Genomic DNA, 27,944 nt, shown 5'->3' with positions numbered 1-27,944 from the left:
GCATAATATTGAATTTAATCAAACTCGGCTACTTAATCCTTAATAGCAATTACAAATTTCCTATACAATTAAGATTCGGGCTTAAATTTTTTTGTTATTTAAAATACTGTACAATCTTCCCTCTTTTATGGAGAAAATATTTTATCATTATTTACTAATATGCGTTCGTATAATATAATTTATTTCAAGGTAAAAAAGTTTATATTGTACATTTCTAAAGTCACGATTATTATTATTACATGATGTACAGTCACAAAGTCTTATTTTAAATAAAATCTTTCTCGCTCGTTATACTTCCTTTGCCTCAGACCCATGCGAGACAAGAAAATGTTTCATATTATATGATCTCCGCTTCTTATCCATCATCCCTTCTCTCGTTCTCCCCTCCCCCTCCCTCCCTTCCCCCACGTTCCCATCTCTTACTCTCTTTACTTCTTTCTCCTCTTAACTGCGGTCCCACGTGACTGACAATGTATCTCTGTGATCGTGGAAAATGTGCTCGCTTGACCGGATTCTGCACAAGAGTCACGGCAAGACTTGAGGCTTTGGTAATTAATTATACATACTATTACGTGAATGATATACCGCTCCGCTGCATACGAAAGTACAAGGATATAAGGAATATGATATACAGTATTTTTATTAAAGAATACGGTTACAGGTATGTATATGGTATATATACATATGTGCATACGTAACTATATATGCGCGCGCAACACACACACACACACACACACACACACACACACACACACACACACGTGTCTATATCGGTATATCAGAAGTGATGAATGGATTGATGCCATTTCGCAAAGGGCGTTTTTCAAGCTTAAGAGCATGAAACTATTTTCAAAATTAATGGCACTTGAGGAATATCATTGTGAGTTGTTGTGTATGCTCACTGAACTGAGGTGACCGAGCTGAGTGTATTTATTGACCAACTAGATAAAATCGAGTTATTGAGCATGAAATAAACCGCCCAGCGCCACTACGGCGTAAAATCAGCGAAAGCTGACTCAGTGTCAATGTAAATACTTCTTATTTATATACTATTATTACATTGGTATACACGACTGTCTAACTATAAATTTTAAGGTCTCTATTTAACTGTTACGATTTCACAAAATTTTCCGCTTCTTATATCGGGCACCGCATCAAATTAATTTTCTGTTAAGCCTTTCAGGGAAGTAATAAAAGAAACAACATATTTCATAAAAGCCTATAATACTACAGCTAATCAAATACAGCAACAAATTAATTTCAATTTTACTTATTATTTTAACTGATTCTATTTTCAAAAAATTGTTAAAACATAAAAAGTCTGTGAATACTAATAAAACTTGAGGAAGTAATTGATCAGACATTGATATATTATAAAATTTAATTAAAGATCAAAGGTACAGCAGAAAAACATTGCAAGTTCAATTTCTATCTCAATACGTACTTTGACTTATGTGATTAACTGTTGGTCTTATGTACTACCGTAAATTATAATATTAATTTAATATATCTATTCGATCCAATGAATCAATAGATTAAAGTAAATAACCAAATAGTGATATTAAATACTTAATATCTCCTTTGCATACTTTTGTAACTTCTCACGTATGCTCATTTCTTGAATAAAATCGGTATTAAGTGGTGGTAATAATGAAAATTTGAAAGTTGGTGAAAGTAAAGTTGAGGTTATAAAAACAATTGAACGGTAATTGTTTTGTTACTACAAGAATGAGAAATTAGCACCTCATTTGTTAAAATTTTTTATTATCCATCTCAATTTACGTGTTGAAATTTTTTAATTGTATTCGACGCTCTATACGCATCTTTAATATATTAATATTTATTTATGAATTTAACAAATCAGAAAAATATTCCATAAAGTATAAAAGTTTTTAACTCGTTCATATTATCAATATTTTTGGCCGTAATAATTGATAGAATATCTTGAAATTAGTCTAGCTAATTAACTAAATCCACATAATATTCTTAACAATTAAATATATACCTAAATTATAATATGAATGATGTATAAATTGTTGACGCGTGTGTGTGTGTGTGTATATATATATATATATATATATATATATATATATAATATTTTAAACAACAGACCGTATGTTTGTATGTATAGTTTTATTGTTTAGAATAATATTAAATAAATTATGTAAGATGTATTGTCTAAATACTTAAAGAGTTTGATATATAGAAAAGGAATGAAAACACGTGGAGAATGTGAGTAAGGAAGACAGAAATAAAGAAAGACCTTCCAAAACGAAGCATTTCATTTCAAACGTTCAATTGATTTACCTTCAGCCACTACCAGAGTTCCCGATAAAAGGGATTCAACAAATTACGGAAAAACAATCTGCTCCGCTATCCTTTTCTATTTCTCTCCATGTCTCAACTATTCTAGGTCTTTCACTTTCTATTGCTATTACTCTCTTTGTCTCTGTCAAGAATGTTTTTTACTTTCGATCAATTTCTCTTTCGCTCACTTTCTTTCTTTGCCATTGAAATAAGTGTGCTAAATTTATTTTAAACTAAAAGAATATTAATTTTTTATTCAGATTTTACATAAAATATTTGCAATAAGTACTTTAATAAATTCAATAAATTTAATAAATTATGAAGAAAAATATTTTATTTTTTTTTATTATACACCATCGATGATAATGTTTTAGGTTAATTAAAAATATTAAAATTTGTCAAATTAGCTATAAAACCAAATTAATAGGATATCGAAATATGCAATTTGTTGTTTAACTACCGTTTAAGTGTTAGTAGAAATGCATTTAAATTAAATATAACGAATAAAAAAATATTTTGCGACAAAATCAAATAATGCCAGGAATTTTTTATGTCATCTTTCATTTCAACTGTTTCTCATTCATTCTATCTACAGCATAATACAAATTTTTATTTTTATATGAATTTTACATCATGATAGTCATTAAAAAAAAAAAATGAGATTCGAAAGTAAACATTTCTTTCTTTCTATTCAAGTATAAATAAAAAAAAAATTTTTAACTTTCAGAGCAAATGTACAATAAAATGTTAGAACTGAAAGTTTTTAATAAAATTATGCAAATGTCATAGAAAAGTTGGTCTTTCATTATTTTATTAAATACGGTATGTAGTGAAAATATTATACGAGATATTTATTTTATGAGTAATTATAATAATTTATAAGTAAGTGATGACAGCAAATATATGAAATAAAATTGAAATAATAAAAAATTTATTAAAAATAAATATTATTAGTAAGAAAAGTGGAAAATATAAGAAATGTTAATGGCACATATAAAAAAATATTTACACTTATTTGGTAAATGTATTATATTAAATAATAAAATCAATTGAAAATACTATGCACTATTCCTTAAAGTAGCCTAAAAATATATTTATTGCAGGTAATCTCGTATCTTAGGGATCCACTCTATTTTTTAATAACTTTTTTCGCCTACTTTTCTTTCTTTTCCCCATTAGTGTCGTTCACAAATATGTGAGCGCACGCACTGTGGGCGATGCCGTTATAAAGGAAGTAGTAGTATACATGGAGGGTGAAGACGACCAAATAGGTGTTTCCATTTTTAAAAGAAAAACGTGTACAGAATATAGTAAAGGGGGGGGGGGCGGGAGGGGGTGGGGAGGGCGAATCCGAGTGAACAAAAGGAAGAAGTAGGTAGGGTGAGAGATAAAATGGGGATGGAAGAAGTGACGGGTAGCAGAGCGAAAAGGGGAAAAGAAGATAGACAGCGTCGACCGTAAGCCGATCGCGCAATTAATCGACAATTGAGAGGCCGCAACGATGTGCCTTTGCCTGAACTTGGGGAAATTACCTCGCCTGCGATGTTTTCCCTATTAGTTCTTCTTTTTCTCGGCTATCGCTATTCATGGTAATGTGACTTTGTGTGCGTCTACCTGCAGATACACGTGCAATCATGCCTGCGTGATATTCACAAGAGATTTTTGGTGCAGCTGAAGTCCGCGTCTTGACCACGGAAAACTGATTTAGCCATTTAGCAATCTAATTATTTACCTATAGAAAAATCAAATTTATTCCTAGCTGTCGTAACGATTAATTTTCATCATTAGTTTTCATTCAAATTTTCATAAAAAAATTGTATAATCGATGCAATGTATAAATATACGAAGGTCTTTAAAGATGATACTAACGGGAATTGATGATTTTATTACGGATTTGATTTAAAATCCTTTAATAAATTAAACGATTTAATAGTAGTTTAATACATAAGACTGCCGCAGGCCAAGGAAAATGCAAAGATATTTCAGGTCTTTGAATTGATGAGTATAATGACGATATTTTTTATTAAAAGTAATTCAATTTTTTTTTAATACATTTATGTAAATTTATGTAAAATTTATGTAAAATTATTTGTAAATACGGTCAGTCCAGTATTTCATTAGTAATTAAAGAATATTTATATGATTTAGAAAAAAAACCTTGTACATACATTACGTGTATAAGCTGTATATATTTAAATAATTTTATACTATGTACTGTTCGCATGAAATACAATACGCAATTATAAATAAGAAATCGTAAAAAAGGAAATATATTATGAAATAAAGTGTGTAACAGAAATTAAAGTCTAAAGGAAGTTTGTAAAACACAAGGTAATAAATTATTATATATTGAGAGAGTATAGTAAGAAAAAATAAATATTCATAAATGCTTTTTAATACAAATAGTGATACAATTATTTTTTTTTTTTTTTACGATTAAAATCTAACTTTATGCCTTTTTAATAGTTGATAAATATTACTTTACTAGTTAACGTATAAGAAATCCTAAAATCTTTTACGCAAGTAAACAAAAGTTATTCGTTATTTATTACTATATAAATTAATTAAAAAAGTTATAAAAATTCAGATAAATAAAATAAAAGCGTGATAATCAGTTTAACAATATGTTCTAAAAATCAATATCCACGTGTTAGGACACTTAAAACAGCATTTTCCAACATACAACTAAAATAAGTAATAAGATCTTAATTATATTTCGGTTTCACCTTCAAAATTTCATAACCTTATATTTCAATCGGAGACAACGATTAAGCGTAATCGATACCTCCAATTAATTTAGTCCTTGTTAATAAGTATCGAGCACCTTGAAATTACGTTTACGCGCGAAAATTACGCACATGGAATATTAAACGAGACGTGGCATTAATAGACCAAAAGAAATCTAGCGATTACGCGCTGAAGAATGAGGATCTGATATAAGATCCAAAATCATTCCCCTCCTCTTATTACCCACGCGCATACACGCGGAAAATGTCTTTCTCTCTCCCACTCTATTTCTCTTTGCGCGGTAACGGCAGTGAGTACATTGATCTCCGTCTGCGTTATTAAACGAGTGTGACGTACACACAAGCGTCTCGACCATACTTACATACGCGCTTTCTCAACGTGTGCGCTTTCCGAGGAATTTCGGAGCGAGTAGGCAAACGGGTGTGTAGACACGCGTGCGCGAAAAAGAGAGAGACTACGAGGTAAATAGAAGTCCTGGCCGTTCTGCCGTAAAATTGTATGTGAAATTGTGCTATGCGTCTTGGGCGAATTGAATTGCCGGCAACGACACTGATTTTATTGCTTGTTTCGCCGCCGCCGCCGCTGCCGCCGCCGCCACCCCTGCCGCCACCCCTGCCGCCACCGCTGCCACCGCTGCCGTCGTTGTCGTCGAGCTCTGCTAAGCGTAGCCGCGCCTGCGCGCATATACATATATCGGGACTCCCCCCCCCCCACCTCGCCATGCCGCAACTCAGCATCCAATGCTCTGTCTTTCTTCGCGACTCTGGCAATCGCGCGTCTTTATGGAGGCCAGATCGACCGAGCTCGTGGTTACTACCGTTTTCGCATATTTTACGAATGGGCGATCCCGTTTAATTTAATGCTCTCCCCGCCAAACACTCCAGTTCCTGATTTGTTTAACCTTGTAGATGCGTCATGACGTGCGCAGCTGCATTCATCTTTTAATTGTACTCTAAGTGTTGCTGAGCTAGGAAATAATTATGTGCTTGAGAATATATTGATTATATATATATATATATATATATACTATTGCTACTTGTTTTTGATTACACTGAATATAAATGACTGTCCTGACATTCGCAAAGTATTATAAATTAAAGTAACGATGAAGGACAAATTTGATTTCGATCTATATAGGAGCGTACATATATTTGTTTATTTATTTGTTTTTCATTGCTTTTGTTTTCAAAATATTCGCAGTATTATAGTAAATATGACAAAATCCTTGAAATAGCGATAGTTTTGGTTATTTGGTGATATCATTGAAAATTATATTTGTAATTTTAATTAGCAAATAATTTTAAATATTATTATATAACGAATACAGATCTTGTTGAGAATGATATTAATTTAAAAGATATTGTTTATAATTAAGGAAACGTTAATATTTTTAAATAGTTTAATATTATGATAAAATAACTTCTTCGTGTCTATATATTTATTTGGCTATTCTAATTTTTTTAATTCTAGATTTTTCTTTCAAACTTATTTTCTTGCTAAATTTATTAACGCACCAGAAAGTAATTGCCTATAATTGATATATTTTAGCGTCTAAAGTGCCGCTGATATTTTTCTACGGGCTTGTATATCATTTATTAATATTGAGATAATTATGATTAATATACAGATAAAAACAATTACTTAAGAGCTCTTCGTATTTAAAATAAAAAATTATACGAGAATAAAAAAGTTTTTTTTTTAATTCGATGATAGTCAATTAAATATCGAGAGTCTATAATAAATTGTATTTGCATTTAATTACATGGTTAAAAAGGAAAAAAAAAAGAAAAAGAAAAAAAAACTAGTTAACTAATACGAATTTAACGGCCAGCCTTATTCAATAATAATAACAGTAAATTCGTATCGATAAGTTTTTTTTTTTTTTTATATTCTTTGTAATACAGACCTAAACGTTTTAAGTTACTTCGATTTATCCATTGGGTATATTATTTAATAAGTTATATTTAAAATAAAATATCAGAGATGAATATGAATAATAATCCTTACCTTTTAATATTATATATGAAAAGCATCATTTTGTAGATATTGTGATTCGCATGATTAGAGTTTAAGCTCACTGAGCATTTTAAAATGTGAAATGTTAATTCAACTATTTATAATATTCATGCAATATGGATTTATAAAGCGTTAATGATTCTAATAATAATCAATTGATGTACTGTAGGGTCGCGCAACGTAAAACAAAATAACGAAACTCCGGTGAGCCTTCGGTTTTGTATATTCTAGACAGCTTGATTACGTTCTAATTGCACGGGCTCCCGCGTAAAATCAGTGTAATCACTCAATCAGATAAATTGCACTTCCAAACAAAACAATTGCAAGCTGCAGGAATCAGTGTAATTGTCGCGCCTATCCCCAAGCATTCAAGCAATGCGCGTTCACGAAAATTAACAAGGTCCATTAATAGATTACGCGGGACAGACGGCGAAAACGAGAAATATAATCAGTGAAAATTTAATCGACGACGGTGGACTGAGAGTCGGTATAATAAAATACGTTGACTAAATAATTGGCCTGGAAGCTATTTGTAGTTAGCCTCTGTCATTTTTATCGTCGCTCGTGTGCATTCTTTGGATTAACGGATTAATCCTACACTTTTATAAGCTAAATATCATTATCTACATTAGCTACACATATGAATAAGCATTATTAGAGTATATATATCGCAAGGTTATATCCAACAGATTTGCATAATTTATTTTATCTAATTGCTTTGTTTTCTGAAGAAAGTGATTTCATGGTGTATTGTATAGAGATTATTCAAGCATTACTTGAAATACGAGCGGCACTCGGTACACGCACGCACGCACGCACGCACGCACACACGCGCAATGGCTGAGTACTCGTAATCTCGAAATAGATACTTCTGTTTCATTAGAGTCTTATTTATTTATTTAGATAAATAAGAAAATTGAGTTTTTGGAAAATTCTCTATGCTTTAATATTATAACGAACCTTTATAAATCTTTATAAACCTTTAATATAACGCTTGAATTACATTGTTGAATTCAACTAATATCGTACTATTGAAACGATTAAAATACTCATCTAAATTAAATCAGCATAATAATGCTTCAATAGCTATAATTATATTGTCAAATAGAATTTTTTATAAATATTTTTCAATATAATAGGTCAGTTCAATTTCAGCAAGTGTCACGAAAGTATTTATTGGTGTATAATAGCGATTAGAGATCAGAAGTATTAATCATTTTTTGAAAGGATATATTTATAACTAATGTTATTGCGTAAAATGTGAAATGCTAGGCAAGATTCAATATTACGTTGAGTTTGACTTGAAGAAGAAGTATTTTAATAAAGTTCGATAACGAATTATTGAAGTAAATTCATAATAATGATTTTGAAATGAAGGATTAAAATTAATATAAAATTAAAATAACATGGTGATGGTCACTAAAGATCTTCGCATGTAAAAAGCTGAATTTAGTTATAAATATTTCATTAGTGTATTTATGCATGTAGCGTAGCACAAAAAGTATAGTACGTCAGTGCGAGTCAGCAAGATACACAAAAATCATAAGTATAACAGGCCATATTGCGTGCCCATATCAAAGTTCAAACTAATTAATCTATTAAATTATTCAGCAGTACTACGTACGTGAGAACGATTATAAATATCGATTAATCGATTACAGGGCCGCGTGTCACAAGGCTAAGAGAAAGAGACGGAGGAGAGGAGGTGACTGAGATTGAAAGTTGTCGATTAATAGGATTCGGGGGCAGAGCGGATCGATAAGCCAACCGTTTAAAGCGATGCCGCACAACTTATGCGCTTGATAACGTAATTAGTCTTTTCTAACCACTCCTCCTCCTCCTCCTCCCCCTCCCCCAATCCCCTCTCCCATTCCCCTACCCACCGTGCCAGCATCTCACTCGCTATCCCAAATACACACATATGTATACTTTGGGCTCATTTGAATACGAGAGTTTCATAGCTTGTGCGATCGTTTGGAAGCTCGGTTATGTTCATGTGTGACTTTCGTTATTGTCGAAGCAATCATTCGCGTGTGATGAAATAATACGTTGGAGAAATCGTAATTTGAGTTTTAATTGATTGCCGTTTCTTTTACTAGATTTCGCGATGAATTAGGGAGCGGCAGCGCTATCAGGATTGATAAAACTTAACTAACATTTATGGGAATTTCGAAGGGAAATTATGGATAACTGTTTTTAGAAATATTTATCATTTTATACGATAAATACGTTGATGAACTGCGATGATAATTTCAATTGTAATTCGTTTACCTTCCTGATGTAATACATAATTAATTAATCAGTTATAATTGTATGTTCTACATGTTCCATTAATTTTACTTGCATTTTATAATTGGTTTTATTGTTTGCTTTAAAGTTAATTGCTATTTCGATCAAACACCTAGTTAAATCATGAAGCTTTCTTTTCGTGTTTCTATCTCAATATAACAATTGAAAAATATCGAAGTTCATACTACTTCGCAGAATTTATTTTATCTATTGATTGCTCCGATATATTGAAAAACTTGTAAAGCCAAAATAAAAAGCCAATTCTTCAGGCAACTCGTATAAATTTTCAAACTACATTGAATTGCATTAATTCTTCCAGATAGTTTTTAAGCGCTAGAATTGTAAATTGTAATAAACGTGTAATGGAAAATATACGTCAAAAATATAAATTTTACTATAATAAATTGACAATAAGCATACGTACGAATCAATGAGGGTACGATAAATCTTGGTTAAAATTGTGAATAATAAAATTGCTCTTACATATAGTATTGTGTGACATAGGATGATAATAAGGTGAATTTACTCTCTCGCGCGGAGCGGAAGAAAAAAAAATAAAAATTTGACTTATCGGGACGCGTTTGCCAGAAGAGGACAGTAACAGTCAATGCAAGTGGCGCGCAAGATCTTCTATTAAAAGTCCCTGAAAAAAAAGAGAAGGAAAGAAGTAGAGCGGGAAAAAAAAGAGAAGGAAAGAAGGAGAGCGGGAAGAGAGAGAGAGAGAGAGAGAGAGAGAGAGAGAGAGAGAGAGAGGAAGATGGAGAGATAGAGTGATTGAGCGTCGGTGGGAAGGGGGCGGGATGAGGAAGGGATGGGGGATTCCGTCAAGGGAATGGACGTATGGAGCTGACTTGTATAAGCGAACGGGCGCGATCAGATTGGGGCACGTTCGGAATTGCGAGTCCTCCCTTCGTGAGCGACTGAGAATCTTGCTCCACCCGAGGCGTGCACGCACACATATACTCGCGACGCAATAATTAATTTAGGTAACGCGCAAGAATTTAATAAGCGAGCCCCGGCTAGCGCGCGCGTAAGCCCGCGCGATACGTCAAAACCAAGCGACGTGCTTCGCGGCGCGCGGGTTATTGCGGGTCGAAAGTGGGCCGCCGCCACTGCCACCGCCACCACCGCCGCCACCACCGCCGCCACCACCACCGCCACCACCACCGCCGCCGCCGTCACGATCGGTTTTCACGTGTAAGTACCGTCGCGAGCGCTGAGGCGGCAGTGGGTTGCACAGGAAAGTAGATGAGAACGGTATTGCCGCGGTGGCTGGAGGACAGGTGCGGGAGGACCAAGGTTGTGTATGTGTTTTTGAGTGGGTGGATGTACGAGGTGGTGGGATGGAGGGTGGAGTGGTGGTGAAACGAGGCTGAGCGGTAGGAGAGAAGCGCGCCCGGAACCGTCCATAATTTGTATTCAATGATTTACCGGGGCTAATTGCAGAATGCAGCGAGGGGTTATATCGCTTTGCAGTTTACGCCGGGAGCGGGGGCGCGACGCCCAAGCTATACTTTAGTTTGCAATTTAAACTTTACTTCCTCTGGAATTGATTAGCTTTTAGTAATTAAGCAAGCAGCGCCTTGCTCAGCCGCGCGCTCCTGCCTCCTTCCCTTCCTCGGGCTCGAGCTCTCCTGACCCTAGCCAATGTGCCTCGACGCCGCCGCATCAACTACTCCAGCGAGGCTAGCTTCCTAACTCCTTCCTCCCGCCATCCTTAGCCACCCCTCCCCCTCCAAAATTCCCCTTCCAATTCCCCACCCCTCCGCCCACGTCGCCCCACCACCCTCGTCGCCCGACACCCATTGCCCGAACTTTCTTTTATACACACGAGGCATTCAACGTTATCGTTTCGCGTGCCTCGCTTTGATAAAGGGCCACTTTTTCATTCGGTCTTGTTTACTTTGCTCTTTCCTTCTTTTTCACCAGCTTGAACAGAAGTTCTGCTGCGCTCTTTCTTTAATTGGCCGTATACTTAGACGAGCTTTACTATCCCGAATCAGCCTTCTAGCTCGAAATAATGCTTACCAACCGCCTCCTCTCAATGCTCGTCTACTTTTCTTAATTATCGGCGAGTTAATGGGGGAACAGTCAGTCAGCTTAGGCATCGAAACTCACTTCGAAATATCACAAAATCGAAGGAATCCAAACTGCCGCTGTTTCTTTACGACGAAACAATATAATTATTATTATATCATTGTTGTAAAAGCCCCCAACATCGACCTTTTTATTATTTCTACATTTTTATCTGCCGTTACGAAGCGAGTTTAATCAAGTCATTTAATCAAACCACTTTAAGCTCATAATAAATTACACGATGATGACATTGTTTATTTAAACTTTCGCTTGCAATATACTGAGATAGGCCGTTCTATATTTAAATAATACAATTTAGATGCAATGCTGAAGCAGCAATCTAGATTAACTATTTATTTAACGATATTATAATGAAATATTAAACAAGAAAGAAAATATCCATCCACATTATTTAATTTGACATTCTATACAATGGCGATATTTATTTTAATTGCAATTAGCATTGCAACTGAGCCTTCAAATATTATTACAAAATTGTGAATAGCTGTGATGTTAGTATTTCAACAGTCAAACGCTCCTGCCTCTCTGTGCCATTAATAGAATATGGATTTGTCACCAGTAGCCATAAGACGTTTTATGTGAATTTAAGTATGTGAATAAACACAATACAATAGAAATGTACGTTTGAAGCTAACGCGCAGAAATTAAATTGGCAGTTTGACCGTTGAATGTAAAATTTGTCACTATACAACTTTGAGTGTAGATCTTAGAATGCAGTCGGAGTAAAATTAAATTTAATTTAATTCTCGTAAAGAGAGTAAATTATGCTATTAAAATTCAATGTATAAAAGGCGGAAAATTTAGAATTTCTGACAGTAAAATTTAATTAAAAATATTGCTCTCTAACATTAAAAATAAATAGCTAGAGCTGGAACATTTATTATTCTACGCAACATTCGGTCGAGGTTATATAATATGTTACAAATTAAACGTCTCGTCGAGTGCTGTGGATTTTACTAAGTATGATCGGTATTTTAATATTTCTCTTATTTAATGTTTATATACTTATTCGGAGCCATTTTCAGCCTGCCTTTTAACATAATTTTGTATTAATGAGCGCGATCTTTTCAAAAGTTGTTCTTTTAAAATTCACGGTAATGCATAAATTCGATTCGGCCCCGCCAAATGCAGCCGGATATGCGTATATATGATATATATATCTAGGATATAGAAAGGCTCGGAAACGATCGGAACTCACTGTGTACGAAAATCGCAATGTGACACCCCTCTTGCCGGAGGCTTTCGGACCGACGATTTTAATCAACGTCCCCATGCGCGTTTTTCGCTTACGTCTTGAAAAACCGACAGCGATACATCGCACAGAGGAGCATTAGTCGACTCGTTCGGCCCATTGTTACGTTGCTTCGCAAGGACTGTCAGCAATTCGCGCTTCGCCAATAATTAAGGCTTTTTAATAATTAGCGGATTAAGCCAACGATCGCCAGGCTGAATATTCGTGTGATTTATGGGGCACGACGACAAATCGCACAGTTCACCCTATTTTCCCGGTCGCCGGCTCGACGACGAAGAAATAGCTCCTTTTAGAGAATTTTAAAACATCGGTTGACTTATAAACGCACCTCTCCACTGTATTTATTATGCGCTCGAGGCTGAAGCTCCCGGGACCATACATATGGTTCCATCAACTTGGTGGAGTAGCATTTTTAAAGTGCTCTTAGGAGAGGTCAAGCCATGAAAATTATCTGCAGAGATGATCGATTGAAATATCGAGCCGTATTAGCTGCGTATTAAATCGACTCTTCGACGTTTACTCTATCGACCTACCAAACTTCTATTATTTATTATCATATTAACATAAATTTCAAAAGAAAAATACCATACCTACAAATTGCTGGAACGTTGACTGTTGGCCATTTCCCGAGTTCCCAAGTTCACCGAGCTTACTTAACTTATGCACGATTGTAGATTTGTAGCGAGTTTATTCGGACATGCGCCGATGTTGTTAGCCGATATGTTTTCAGCTATTGCAAATACAATTGTACCTACATTGTTATACCTAATCGGACAATGTTACTCTACCGCATGGAAATACCTCACTGAAGCTTCCTTAAAGTAATGGCCAAATGCCAGCAACATAATTCATAAAATTTTCATGACATTAGCTAGCGATATTAAATAGAAAAATCCGGCAGTTTTTCTGTAGAAACTTTCTGACATTGTGCGACATCTTAAATCTTCAATAATTAAAGTCTATGAATGAATTGTCTCGAATTTAGCGTTTCGATACGAACGCTTTAGACCACCTCGCGTACAACACGATACTAATACTTCGATCGAATATGTTGAAATCGTAAGGGTTCGCGGGGATGCAGAAACATCGCTTCTCTCTAAATAATCCCGAAATCCACGTGGTTATTAAAATAGATAAATAAATTTTGAAAAACGGCGCGTGTAATGAAGGACTAAGTGAAACCAATCAATGTCCCCGAGCAAGAATTATTAAAGCCATAAATCAGAAAAGCAATCATCGAACATCGGGACGGGAAGGGCTCGAAGGTAAATTTGAAAAAAGTTTGGAAATCAACGTAGCGGGTAAACGCAAAACGTACTCCCAGCCTCGACTTAATGTACATTTAAAGAGCGGCCGAGGTACGCGAGATCGACTATAAGGGCTGAGGAGCGACGCACTCGCGATCCTAACCTCGAAGCCCCGGCGTCCCACTCGGCGGGGGAGAGCAGACGCGAGGGGAGTGCGAAGCAATTTCGGCCCGGAATGCGTTTCCCTCGATAGCTCGCGCGCGTTATATACACGCTTGCCCAGCCGGGACAGGCCCAACCAATTTCAAGTTCCATTATGTAGCCCCTACACCCGCGACGCCGCCGGCGCACGTGTGCGTCGAGCGCCCGATTTTATACTGCCGCGACGACCTGCTTCATTCCCCACCCCACCCACACACTCGGTATATCGCTATATCTCACTCACTCTCTCTCTCTCTCTCTCTCTCTCTCTCTCTCTCTCTCTCTCTCTCTCTTGGGGGGCGAGCTCACCGACTCGAGGCGAGACATTTTCCTACCTCGAGATTACGAGAACCGGGCTTAGACGTTGGCACACACGGCCTTCGACTCCGAATTATTCTTCTTCCGCAAGCTGCTCCTAGTTCCGATTCGATTTATTTACAAGTTCTATTCGCGACATAATACACTTTACCATAACTTTACACTTGCGAATCTAGAGCATTGGCAAATGCAACGGTCAAAGTGACTCTCAAAACAATTTGAGACTTGGAGCTTCGGTATGACGTCATTTTTCCATGATTTTTGAAAATTTAATATCGGCCGTAATTTCGATACTTTGCAGAAATTACAGTTCCATCGTATATTGCCCCATTGCCTTAAACTTGAAAATCTTTCGAAACAATTTTACACGATAAATGAGTTATATAAAAATTCATATTTAACCGACACTTTTTGTTAACCCTTTGAATATAAAATATAAATAATCGGCTTTTACATAAAATACATACGAAATTTATACGTATTTTGCATCGAATTTTAAGCACGGAATTCAACATAAAAGTAAATTGACAAGCGACCCCGATTATTCTAATAAATCACATAAATTCAGCACATCATATTCATTTATATATTAATGATTTGTAATTAAAACATGGCAACTCCCGTATAATTGTAGGAGCAATGCAAATAAACAAAAAACTAAACCTAACAAATTTTGAAATTATCGATTAAATAGTAATCGATGTTTTGATAATACCATTGACTGTATTCAATAAAGGACAAATGAAGAAAAAAATCAATTTTCTCGAGAGACAGTGCGCGTGAGAGAATTCATTGGACAGAGTGACGTAAGTAGAGTATTTTCACAAATGCTCACTATATACGTGTACTTTTATAGAAAGAGAGAGCCGAAAATAGTCAAAAAGAGAAATTTCGCTCGATAAATTGGCGGGTATCGAGGTTTTAGAAGTGCTTGATCAGACAGGGAGAGCAACCCGGAGTGAGGGAATGAGTGAGAGAGACTGATACTATGAGACCACGTGCAACCCTCCACCTCCGACGAATTTGAAAACGCAATTTACAGACAATAGAATGGCGGTTGGGTCCGGTAACCCCGTTCTCTTTTTCCCTCTTCCCACTCGTTTCTTTTCGGTTCCTCTCATTTCTCACTTTCTTCGTCACCCCCTCCTCGCAACGCTTTCGTTCACTTTTATTCGCTCGCTCTTTCTTGTCCCTTAACTCTTTTTTACTTTCCAAAGCTTTCCATATATAAAGAATTTTTCAATTAATTTTCGAATAATAGTTCCTTTACCTTCATTCTAAATCACGATTAGAATTTTATAAATGAAAATATTTTACAAGTATTTCTCTTAAAAATTTTTTTTTTTTATTACAGATAAATGATGAAAAAAAAATTCATTTCAACGATATCACGTTGTATGTAAATATCTTTGAATATATTTGACAATCACTGTATGAAAAAAGATCGACCTCCATTTTTAATTTTTAATGCATTTAAACATTTATAAAAAAAAAGTATGTTCTTCTTACACATAATATATTTGTTTAAATTCTCCTACATTCTACCAAACTCTGGTCTCTTGATTTTAGAAACGAATGCCAGGAAGATATGATTAATTCTCTCTCTCTCTCTCTCTCTCTCTCTCTCTCTCTCTATCTCTCGTCATCCACCACTACTACATACACACACTCGCACAGACACATAGAGAAAGACAGAGGGGAGGGGGGGCACATACTTTACATGGCTTGTGCAACTTGCTCGTTCATTGAAGACAATGAGACGCAAAGAAGAGAAGATAAGGGCTCTTCATGAATTTTGTTGCTAAATGTTGTTTTTCAATTTAGAATCTAAGTAATGAAGGTAATATAAGGCTTTAATATTAAGATTTCATTTACAAGAGTAATTCATGTAGATGATCTACATGGAAAAAGACGAAAAAGGGCTTTAAAAACAAATTCTTGCCATAAAGGAGTTCGTAAATAAATTGAAACAATAAAAAGTAAGATGAAAAAAGGTAAGAGAAAGATGGGTAGAAAGTTAAATATATATATATATATATATAAGAGAGAGAGAGAGAGAGAGAGAGAGAGAGAGAGTGTCGATATGAAAAATGATCAAGATATGTTAATAAACTGTCACGGTGCTTCAACGGAAATTAGATAAATTATACGTTGCATGAATCCTCTAAAAACAACTAATAAATAAATATAATAATTTGATAAAATTTACTAGTCTATCGGACTAAAACTGATTTTGACCATTAATAATGCTTATCAGATTATTTTTACTTATCTCTAAAATTGAATCAATTTTTTTTTTTCAACTGTTGACAAATATATTTATTTTCCCGATTAATTTCGGTATTATTATAGAGTAATATTGAAATTTTGAAAAGTGAATTATAATTAAAAATTTATTATCTTTTTGATTTAAAAAAATTTAATGAATTTCTGTTTAAGTTGAATAATAGAAACTTGCAAGTACTTTATAACTCAAAGCTTCCTACTTCGATTGATTAGTAGAAATCCGATCTGACTGAAGTAGTAACCGCTTATACTTCACGTGAAACATTTAGTTTAAGCTCATTTACTCTGCTACAGCCACTGATAAACCATTTCAATTACCAAGTTGAGAAAAGCTTTATTAGATAGATACTTTAGATTAAATGAATAAAAATCATCCTCATACGAAAGTTGTTTTACTTGTATGAGAAGAGGGGGGAGGGGGGGGAATAGTCAGTGAACAATATTCACTTTAATCGATTTTCAGAAAATTAAAAGAGACTATGAAAGAGAGCAAGGTTTCAGAATGCATTTAAGTATACTGCAAAGATAATTAACGTGAAAGTGCTCGGTGTTCCTTGAGGTACACAAATAGAGAGAGAGAGAGAGAGAGAGAGAGAGAGAGAGAGAGAGAAAGAGAGAGAAAGAGAAGTAGGGGCGAGGCAAGGAAAAAGATTGATCAATCGTTCGAATCTAACTAATGGACAAAAAAGAAGAGGCAGTGCAGACAGATAAGAGAGGAAAAGAGGAGCCAGGAGTGGGAGCTGAAATTGGGGAGAGTAAAGGAAACGAAGGACTGAAGGCGAACCACTTCCGGCCGCGAAGATTGACTTCCGACCCGCCTTGACGGCAGCCAGTGATCACGAGCGGTAGACCCTTTCGCAGCATCGGGAGGACGGGTGGGGGAAAGCAATCGAAGGCTACGGCAAGCAACTTCACTTCGAGCTTTTTGGCAGCTTCCAATACTCCCCCCCCCCTCCTGCTATTCGGCTCCCGCCCCTTCAACAGCCGCAGTCGCAACCTCACTTTCTCTACAATTTCCATGTCTCGGCTTCGCGTCTCGCGATTTCCGACGAGATCAAAACTTGAATAAATATTACTTTCGCTATCCTTCTTCAACAACGTGCCACTCTCGTTTAATTTCTTTCAGCGATTAATTTTTTAACCACATTCCTCTATACAATGCGGCCTTTAGCTAATTTTATCTTTCTTTGCGATAAGAATGGAGACTCCCTCGGCATCCTGCCATATTAAATTAGGGATTCTTTTAAAAAATATACGATTACTTTTTATATATAATTCAGAAAGTTTTTGTGATTATAATACTTTGACGAAGGAATTTTCCAATCTTAAAAGTATTTCGTTTCGTTTAAATCGAGATCACTTTTAAATCCAATGTTCAATTTAATAAATAATTGTAAATCACGATTGGTGTATTGTCAATATGAACATTGCGTTAAATTTTTGTACTATACATTAATATTAGAATTATAATTAAATCTTATCTCAAATTAATAGTCAACAGATATAAATATTCTCAGGTGTATTTATGTTCTAGAAAATATTATTGTTTAAATCAATTATAATAACATGTGGGAATAAATAGAATATCAAATAACGAGAAAAGTATGACTTTGAACTAGTCTATACTATAATTTCATTAACTCGTTTACTCCATCAGCTTACCTTCAAACATCACTTATATAAATTAACCGTTTGTATGTAGTAGACAACAACAAAAAACAAAATCGAATCTGAAAAGCATTCCAATCATATTGTTATGTGTTGCAAAATATATGTTGTATCGTAGGTGGCAGGGGGATATGGAACCGTTGATCCACTAAGTCGATTCCAATCGATACAAAAATTACACGAATTCAACAAGACTTTCTTTAGTTGCACATTAACTCGGCCTTTTCAGCAATTACCATACACTACGTTTATAATACTCGGCTTTAATAAGTCACCTCCGATTTTCTTCATAAATTATTCTTATCGGAGACTTTCTCTCCTTACTTTTCTCTCCTCCCGGGCACGCGCAAACACGCTCTGACGTTAATTAAAAATTTGTGACAAAAAGAATAAAAAAAAAACCAGCGGCGAAGAATGGGAGAGAGAGAGAGAGAGAGAGAGAGAGAGAGAGAGAGAGACAGCGTGCGTGCGTGCGTGCGTATGTATCTGGTTAAAAGTATCTGGCTTAAGGTTTCATCTCCTCTCATCGCAAGCAAACTTGTTATACCGCCCAGGGCGCGAGCTTACTCACTCGCGAGCGAGTAATACTCCGTTAATTACAATGTTTTAATAAAAACCGGACCTAATGTGGCCGTTTATCGAGGCATTAGCCCGGTCTGTCGTCTACTCTCTCCCCTCTGCGCCACTTTGCACAGAGAAATCAATTAAAAATATAGACGATAAGGTACGCAGCTGCTCGTTGCAAGATGCAAGAGCGAGAAATTTGGTGTACGCAATGCAGCAGCGTAATTACAGGTGCGTCGAATCGAAGGAGGCCGGCCTTTAATTGGCTCAGTCTCGTCGCCTTAAAGGAAATTGTTAATTAAAGTAATTGCAATTTGGTATATACATATCGATCAGGTAGAGTTTGTCGCGTGGATTAATTCGCGTCGATACAACGCGGTATCAATTGCAGCTCGGAGCTTCTGCAAGAAGACGCACTATCAGCACCTCGATTACTTGGTATCGACCATACATACATACATATACATATATATATATATATATATATATATATATATCTGTAGGCCCTTAATCTATAATTCATTCTCAAGAAAAATACAAGAAACGCAATTGATTCTGAGGAGATACTTGCTTTTTAAAATGGCTTATGGATACGCTTATACCTTTCAGAAATATTCAGGAATATTTCTGCTTCGTTAACTCACGTTGCTGCTTGAATCGCTCATCTTTATCCTTGTAATTAACTCATTAATCCTACATAAATGCTTGTTAATATTGGCTCATAATTTCGGCTCATAAGTATATGGAAAGTTATTTCAAGAAAATTGTTCTCCAATAATCACCCAACGAATAATCATCAAAGCTTTTATTGTTTTATTCTGCATTTATTGTTTTATTGAGCTTTAAATATTTTATAAATCCTATAACTTGATAAAGCTATTAGTATAACGTTTATAATGAAAATTCAAAAAGTCTCCTCGCTATTGTCTAAAAATAATTTGAAAATTACACGTAAAATATTGATTACAGTGAATGGGAGAGGATAATTATATAAATATAACTTTTAAGGAAGAGTATAAAACATCGATGAAAGTTTTAGAAACACGTGAATGGAAACTTAATAAAATAGCTTCGAATCAAAGTCACTAATGCAAGGATTGAATTTTATTTTCATATTATTCGATGAATTAGAAGTCGAATGTGAAAGCGACAAATTTTATCTTATCGATTATAATCTTTAAGCTTCATTACATTAATTTCGAAATTCATAAAGTGCAATATGTCATCACGACAATTTCATCAATAACATTCATCAGCTTCATATATCAATTCATCCACGTATACATAATTGTCTATCAATAATTAAAATAATAAGCTGTTGCAGTGCAACAATGTAAATATTGTTCTGTTATTACAGTTTATACTGTATACTACGTAAATATATGAAAAATTAAAATTCTACGTAACATTCATATTATGTTTTTATATCATGATTATATTAGGTAATATAATTTTACAAAGGAAAAAAACTAAAAATTTTTCCAAAGACCTAATTTTATTAACGCGTTTTCCCCTCGTGCTTATTAAATTTATAATAAAAAAAAATATATATATATATATATATATATATATTATAGCGTTTAAGAGGCTTTCTCTTTTATTTCTAAGTTTATATTAATAAAAAATTTATGTTAAATTGAATATAGCGATGTACCTGAAATTTTTAGTATTAGTAAACAGATTTAAAATTGACAGTTAAAAGTTGATGTAACACTAAGTAGTAAAGTTTTTAATACTAAAAATCTTATCACCCCAGTCCATAGCACTATAACTCTCGTACTTATTTAGTTAAAAAAAAAAAAAAAAAAAAACATCGTTCAACAACGTTTACTATATTTAGCGCATTTTTATATATTAAATCTTCCTAGATCTTCAATATTAAGCATATTTGTTTGCAATTATAAAATATAATACATATTTTCAGAAATATCGAAAAGTATTATTTGAAAGTTTAATTTAAAAAAAAAGTATTCAAAAGCTTGTTTGATCATTATTTTCATTAAAATAAATGATCACGGTATTGTATCAACTATAGAAGATGTAAGATTGAAATTGGAAGTATCATTAAAAAAAGATGCATAAAGGTTTAATGTAGAGAAAATGAGAGAAGAAAATGTCAAATTATAGTAACAAAAACGAATAAAATGGATAATTGCAGGATGGCAAGTAAATGGGCTCATGACCATGTAAGACAGTAGTAAGGAAATTAATTAGATCAATAATTGGCAATTTAAAGTACGATGAATACGATGCAAAAGTTTGCCTTACGCATACACGCAAGCGCACGCGCACGTGTTACAATAGTATCATTAAAAGTTTTTCTTAAAATGTACCCACATCTACAGAAGAAACGAAAGTAGTAACTGACAGGAATAACGAGACAGACCAAGGGAAATAACGAGGGTTGAAAGAGAGAGAAAGCGAATACGACAATGGGAAAGCCTGCGTTAAAAGGTGAAGCAATTAAGAAAAATGAGGATTGGTATATATATATCAATACAAACGGAAAGTAATAGCGATACGAATAAAAAGCTAAGAATAGAGGAGGCAGAGAGAGAGAGAGAGAGAGAGAGAGAGAGAGAGTATAATGCTGATGAAATAAACGTACACACATTTATCAATTAATGGAGTGCAGAGGTGAGTTGTAAGTACTAACGAAATAATTGTAATGAATTAATGTATATAAGAGTCGGATAGAAAGTGGTGAAATGAGTGATTAAGGAGTGGAATGTAAGCGACGTGGAAATACCTTGTAGAGAGCAACGTCGAACGGGTTAAAAAGAAGATGAAAAGAAGGCGGAGAGTCAGTATAAGATGGAAGAGAGAGAGAGAGAGAGAGAGAGAGAGAGAGAGAGACAGACAGACAGACAGACAGACAGACAGACAGAAAGATGTCGGACAGACAGAAAGGTTACGTTTAATACTCTTAATGATAAATTTAAAAATATTAGTTGCGTACAAACGATGACCTTGGAACATCAGATCAAGAGGAAATATTCCTTGAATGTCTGTTCTATTATCTTCTATCTTGCGATACATGCGTGTTTATCCTCCCTACCAACGAGTCCTCTATCCTCTTCCTCTATTTCATTATTCCTCTTTCTTATAATGATCCTTGTTGCCTCCACTATCCCGCTGCAGATCCTTGCACCTATTCATTCGCAATGTGTACTCCCTTCACTTCTGTTAACACGTGTTCTTCCTCGAGTTTGTATCCGTGCGTGCGTGCTTTCGTGCATGCACCCTTTGGCCAACTCTTTCCTTTTCTCTTCCTCGGCTACCTCTCTTCCCATATTCACCTGCCTCGGCAACACTCGACTTTCTTATCATCAGCGCCTCGTTTATAGTTTTCCCATCTCCTTCCCCGTCTTGTCCGCAATATTCGCCATCTCCTATACCTTATTTGCACATTCCCCGGTCCTCGCGGCCCCCGCGGCTCGGCTCCCTCTTAAATCCACTAACGCATTCCGTCCTCGTCGCGCCTCGGGTTGCGCTCGCGAGCCGCCGGCACCTTAAGCAAGGCAATTACAACGGTCATCGCTCGCGCGCGCCATGGCAATTAAGGTGCTCCCAATTATTACCGAGTTCTCGCTCCTCCCGCCCTGACCTCTCGGCCCTCGGGCCGGTATCGGAGGGAGGCAGCGTCCTCCCATCCCGCGCACATCGATGTATTCGCTTCTTCACACGCAGGCGAGTGCACGTGCGCATCCGAGTCGGAGCGCCGTGAAACAGATCGGCGGGCGGCAAGGGCCTGGGGTGGGGGCGAGTGGGGGACCGGAGGGAGATACGAAGCGCACACGCGCGCGCATAACGAGTGCGCGGGTAGAAGCACGCGATGGAGGCGAGGCTGCCGGTCTTTCTCCCTGTCGTCGCCGGGGGAACTCGTGTGGGCCGCGACGAGGTAAGTGCCCTCACGGAAGTTGCCGATGCAATTTATTGGTTTACTTTTCTCCAGCCGTCCCTGCCCCGCCGCTCGTCGCTCTTTGTCTCGCTCCTTTTCTGGACGAACATTCGTATAAACAGCTCGCTGATAGATTGATCGCGGCGTATTATCTTCCTTTTTCAGATTGTTTTCTCGTTATCTTCGTAATTGAATCATTTTTGCTCCTCTAACGCTCTCGCTCGGCTGCGCGATACTGCATTTACAAGAATCTATGTATGGTAATTACTCGAGTAAAAAACAAAATGGGTAGAAAACGGATTTTTTCCTTCCTCCTTGCGTCGGATGCGTGCTTGTAATAACGCGTTGGAAAAATGTTTTTAAATTGACTCATTATGAATTGTTGTTGCTATCGGTGTACCAACATGTTGATTGAAATGTTTTAATTTACGTGAAACCTATTAAAATAGCACGCTCGTTATAAAAATCTAAAAATGTATGCCGTGCAATTAATTTTTTATCATCATGATCGTCGTCATCGTAGTAGCGATGGTAGTAGTAGTAGTAGTATTAGTAATTTGTAATAGTAATTTTTGTTGTTGTTGTTGTTGTTGTTGTTGTTGTTGTCGTCGTAGTAGTAGTAGTTTTTGTTGTCGTTGTTACTGTTGTTCTTAAATGACTTTTTTAATCAAAACTGTCATTTCTATCAACAATTCGACGGAATTTTAATTTAAAAATGAGCGGAATTATTATTGTGAGACAATTTGGCCATTATATAAAAAATTCTAAAATTTAAAATAAAATTTAACTTTCAAGTCGTTAAAAATTCCTTGACAAATAGGATTGCAAATTTTTTATTCGGTACGAATAAAATTTTCAATATTATTACGAGACGCAGCTATAATTTCAAACGCCCATAAAATAATGCATTTCAATATGTAAAATTCCAATTTATTTTTCATTAAAATCCTAAGGTTTATGTCGTTACTCCATATACGTTAACTTGTAATTAATAATAGTATTAATTGCGGTATAATTCCTTCAATACTTTTTATGTTGCTGACGTAAATGGAAAACGCTTCATAATATACGTTATTAATTAGCATTGACTTTCATTATGAATTGCGAACATACGCAAAAGAGAATGAGCGCTTGCAAATTAATGCCCCGGCGAGAATGTTATAATTAGAAACACTAAGTGATAAGAGTATTAAATTCGGAAAACTTCAACATATGTTTAATTAACTTAACCTAATTAGATTTATTTCTCTTCGCTCATCTCCCACTGCATGTTCTTTCTCCCCCCCCCCCCGACCCTTCATCGAATAAGCCAAACAAATTCCCACACTCCCGTTCAAGCGTCGAAATGTTGTAGAAAAGAAAATAAGAAGCGTCAACGTGACATTGCAACATGGCTCGTTGTCGTAACTGGGAAAAAAAGGTAGAGTTGTCTGAATTAACGTGACAAGGACCGTGATTTCAGAAGGATATCCTGGACGGAGACGTCGGATGTCAGACGTTAAATCGAGTCTCGAAACAAAGTGAAGAAACAACGCGACTTTACGTGCCGCTGCTACAGTAGACACTCACCCGGTGGTCTTTGGGCCAAACCTCACTTTTCTTCACTGCAGTCATCCACTGTATGAAATATTTCTTTGATGCACGAAACGAACAATTACGTTAGCTATAATATTGAAATAGCATTTACTAGCAATTATACTTTTTAGAAGGTCAGTTAGCGTTTACATAAACTTACCGATAGCATGAATAATTGCGGGTTGAGCTCAACTTAATAATCTTATCGTATGCTAAATAAATATCTCATAAGAGACTTATAATATACTTTTTATCTAAGTAACGAACTCTTTGTTGCATTAACTTGGTCTCGGTCAAGCAATTTAAATGTGTACGCAAGGCTACAATGTTCCTTTCATTCTTTTATTTATCTCTGCATCAATATGTTCTAATTAATAACTTTCAACATAGTTATAACACAAATATATGGCTCCATACAAAAGGTCTCCAATTAAACTTAGCAGGTAAACTTAGTAGTTACCAAGATTTCAACGACACATTTATATAGCTTAAATGAATTGCAGAAAAGTCAAATATATTTATTTACACATTAATTATAGTTCTAAATAAATTGTGCAGAAAATGGAGTAAATATGACCCGAATTAACTTAATTTCTCTTAAAATCCTTAAAAATTTTATTATCTCGTAATTATATAATTCAAATACTTTATGAATATTATTAACTCTAAATACTTACAAAAAGAACTGTATACAACATAACGTTGCAAGTAACATTCTATTAAAGATAATTTCATTTTTATATGCACATAATTGTATAATTTCTAAATATCATCAGTAATTCACGTTTATTCGAAAAGTGGAAAATTAATCATTTTATGATAGATTGAAAAACATAGAATTAAAATAAGCAAACTTGTGGTTCAGTAGATTATTTATTTATTTATTTATTTATTTATTTATTACAGTATATATATATATATATATATAGAGAGAGAGAGAGAGGGGGGGGAGGAATTTAATTATAATTATCATCTCTATTAAAGAAATTGCAATATAAATGAAAAAATCCAATTTTCAAATTTATATACCATCAATAAAAATAATAATCACGATAATTCAAGAAATCAAATGACTATAGAATATAAATAATTACTTAAAAAGCCGAGTATAATAAATTTGTTTTATATACTTTTACATTACTGCATTATTAATAATGCATCTATTAATAATAAGAAGTAATTCTTTTTAAGCTCCTACTGTATATTCTGCTTTTAATTTTCCAATATATATAATGTAAAATTAATGAAAATTGTTTTATACATTGTATTGTAAAATATTAAAATATTAATAGAGTATTAATTAATTATATGAATAATAATTTAATGTATAATATATATCGATTCTGTTAATTACGAATTAATAATGAAATAATTAATGAGTAAAAATAATTACTTAAATATTTGTTTTGTTACTTTTGTGGAGGGATTTTATAAAAATTTTTATTCTGGTATGAGTATTGCGTAATTGCGCATTGATACGTTCATCTCAGTTTCCAAGTTAATTAAAGTAGAAAAACATTATCATAAAATTGAAATTTATGACCCTGAATAATGTGAGATAATAGGGTTGATGGTTTCGCCTAATTATTTATTCTACATTTCAGAATTATGTAGATTATAAAAGTAAATAATACAAATATTCGAAAATAAGCTGATTTAATATCGCAATTGAAGAGAAGAACTTCCGAAGACAGCTGATTGGCAAGGAAAACAATTGAATAAGTACAAAGGCGAAATGAAATATTTATAAAAGAAAATTCGAAAGCTATAAGAATAAATCCAAATAATACGTAATATGCCGTGCCATGCAAAACAAATACGTCTCTTTATTTTCACTATAAAAGCTTCATTTTAAGCCAATAAATATATAATCAGATCGATGCCTGATTCAATTCCGGGTTGTAGACTGCACAGAAGCCGTATAGAGTCAATGGGGTGGAATTCCAATCGATCCAATATCGTACATAATTAACCTAACCTATTTGCAATTACACGAGTTACAGGAGGAGAAAGAGAATCGGTGAAAGAACGCGGGTATGGTGGTCCGGTGGGGTGCGGTGGGGTTTCCGCGGGTCGGAGGACCTTGGGTGGGCGGGAAGGTGAGGGTGGGCAAACGGCGATAGTACCGAAGGGGGAGATGGCATCGATGGTGTATAAGGAGGGGGTTGTGGCGTGAGATGTGTCGGTGGTTAAGGGGGAAGGGGAAGGTGTAAAGCGCAGGGAGGGGGAAGCGGTGAGGGGAAGCGGTACAGCTAAAGTCAATGTCGACACGAGCCATTAAATATTAAATTCTCATCTCATCAATACGGAACGAGCCGCTGAATTAATTATTCGAGGTTTCTTTCCACGGCGGCAGGCCCTCGCTAGCAAAATTGCCAATTAAGAGTTAATTAAACATCGGGATAAAAAGCCAAAAGGTACACAAAAGCGAATAGTCGCGAACGCAGGTAAAGGCGCGAGCCGACGTGGTGAGAGCGAAAAAGGGAAAAGTTAAGGAGGCGGTGGGGCGATGATTCGATTAGGGGCAACGACTGGAATGAAATCACTCACCGACGTGGAAGATGAGTTTCTCGACTATCCCTCTGGCCTCGTATTCCCACAGCGGGCGAACATGTATGACGACGCGCTCCACCAGGCTCACTACAATAATCACTTTTCCTTTTTATTTCCTTTATTTCCTTTTCTCCCGCTCCGCTCGAATCACATCCACATGTCGGCTCTCGAGAAGTTCGAATCCTAGCACTCGCGCACGCACTGGAAACGAGCAGCACGCGCACCCAAGGATATTGCGACTGAGATGGATAGATAGAGTGTCCGTGCGGGCGCGCGCTCGCGCGCCCGTATTTGTATTGTATGGAGAGATGGATAAAGAGAGACAGACGTACAGACGGACAAACAGTTAGAGAGGTAGGCAGACAGGCAGACAGGCAGACGGCCAGGCGGGCAGACAGACGGATAAACGGTTTGACAGACGGTGAGGAGAGCGCGAGAAGAGGGGGAGGAAAAGAGAGGAAGAACAGCGACTCCGGACGCGACGAAGGTCCGACTCGGTGTGCGAGCCGCGCGAGCGAACGCTGCCGCCGGTACCGCCGCCGACGATCTCGAGCGCCTGCGCGCGCCCCCGACGCCTCCCAGCCTCCGCCACCACCTTCTCCTCCTCCACCTCCTCATCCACCTCCTCCCCCACCTCCTCCTCCTCCTCAACCTCATCGGCTTTCTCATCCTTCTCCTTCTCCTTCTCCTCTTAATCCTCATCCTCATCCTCAATCCTCATCCTCATCCTCATCCTCATCCTCTTATTCAACCGGAGGAAGAGACACGAGAGGATCGCGTCCGGCTGGATTGTAAATGCAACTTTGCCGAAAACCAAGGAAAGTGTTCCGCGAGTACATTACATGAAAATTAAGCGAAATGAGAGCACCATAGGCTGACAGCAAGCATTCTGTGCAACTTTAATCGGCGACATTTCTCCCAT

The 27,944-nt window shown here is 35.8% G+C and overlaps 1 protein-coding gene across 1 annotated transcript in view; it reads right to left on the bottom strand.

Annotated features, from left to right (window-relative positions):
• LOC105359454 (LIM domain only protein 3-like) overlaps positions 1–27,510 on the bottom strand; it is a 192,949-nt gene extending 165,439 nt beyond the window's left edge. The window contains exon 1 of the mRNA XM_011496068.1: positions 27,020–27,510. The gene's annotated coding sequence lies outside the window, so the exon portion shown is untranslated. The remainder of the gene's footprint in view (positions 1–27,019) is intronic.
• Between the last annotated feature and the right edge of the window lie 434 nt (positions 27,511–27,944).

This window comes from Ceratosolen solmsi, unplaced genomic scaffold (assembly GCF_000503995.2).
Source record: "Ceratosolen solmsi marchali unplaced genomic scaffold, CerSol_1.0 scaffold11, whole genome shotgun sequence".
NCBI classification, from domain to species: domain Eukaryota; kingdom Metazoa; phylum Arthropoda; class Insecta; order Hymenoptera; family Agaonidae; genus Ceratosolen; species Ceratosolen solmsi.
The sequence above is the reverse complement of the archived record's forward strand: the minus strand, read 5'-3'. Positions and strand labels throughout refer to the sequence as shown.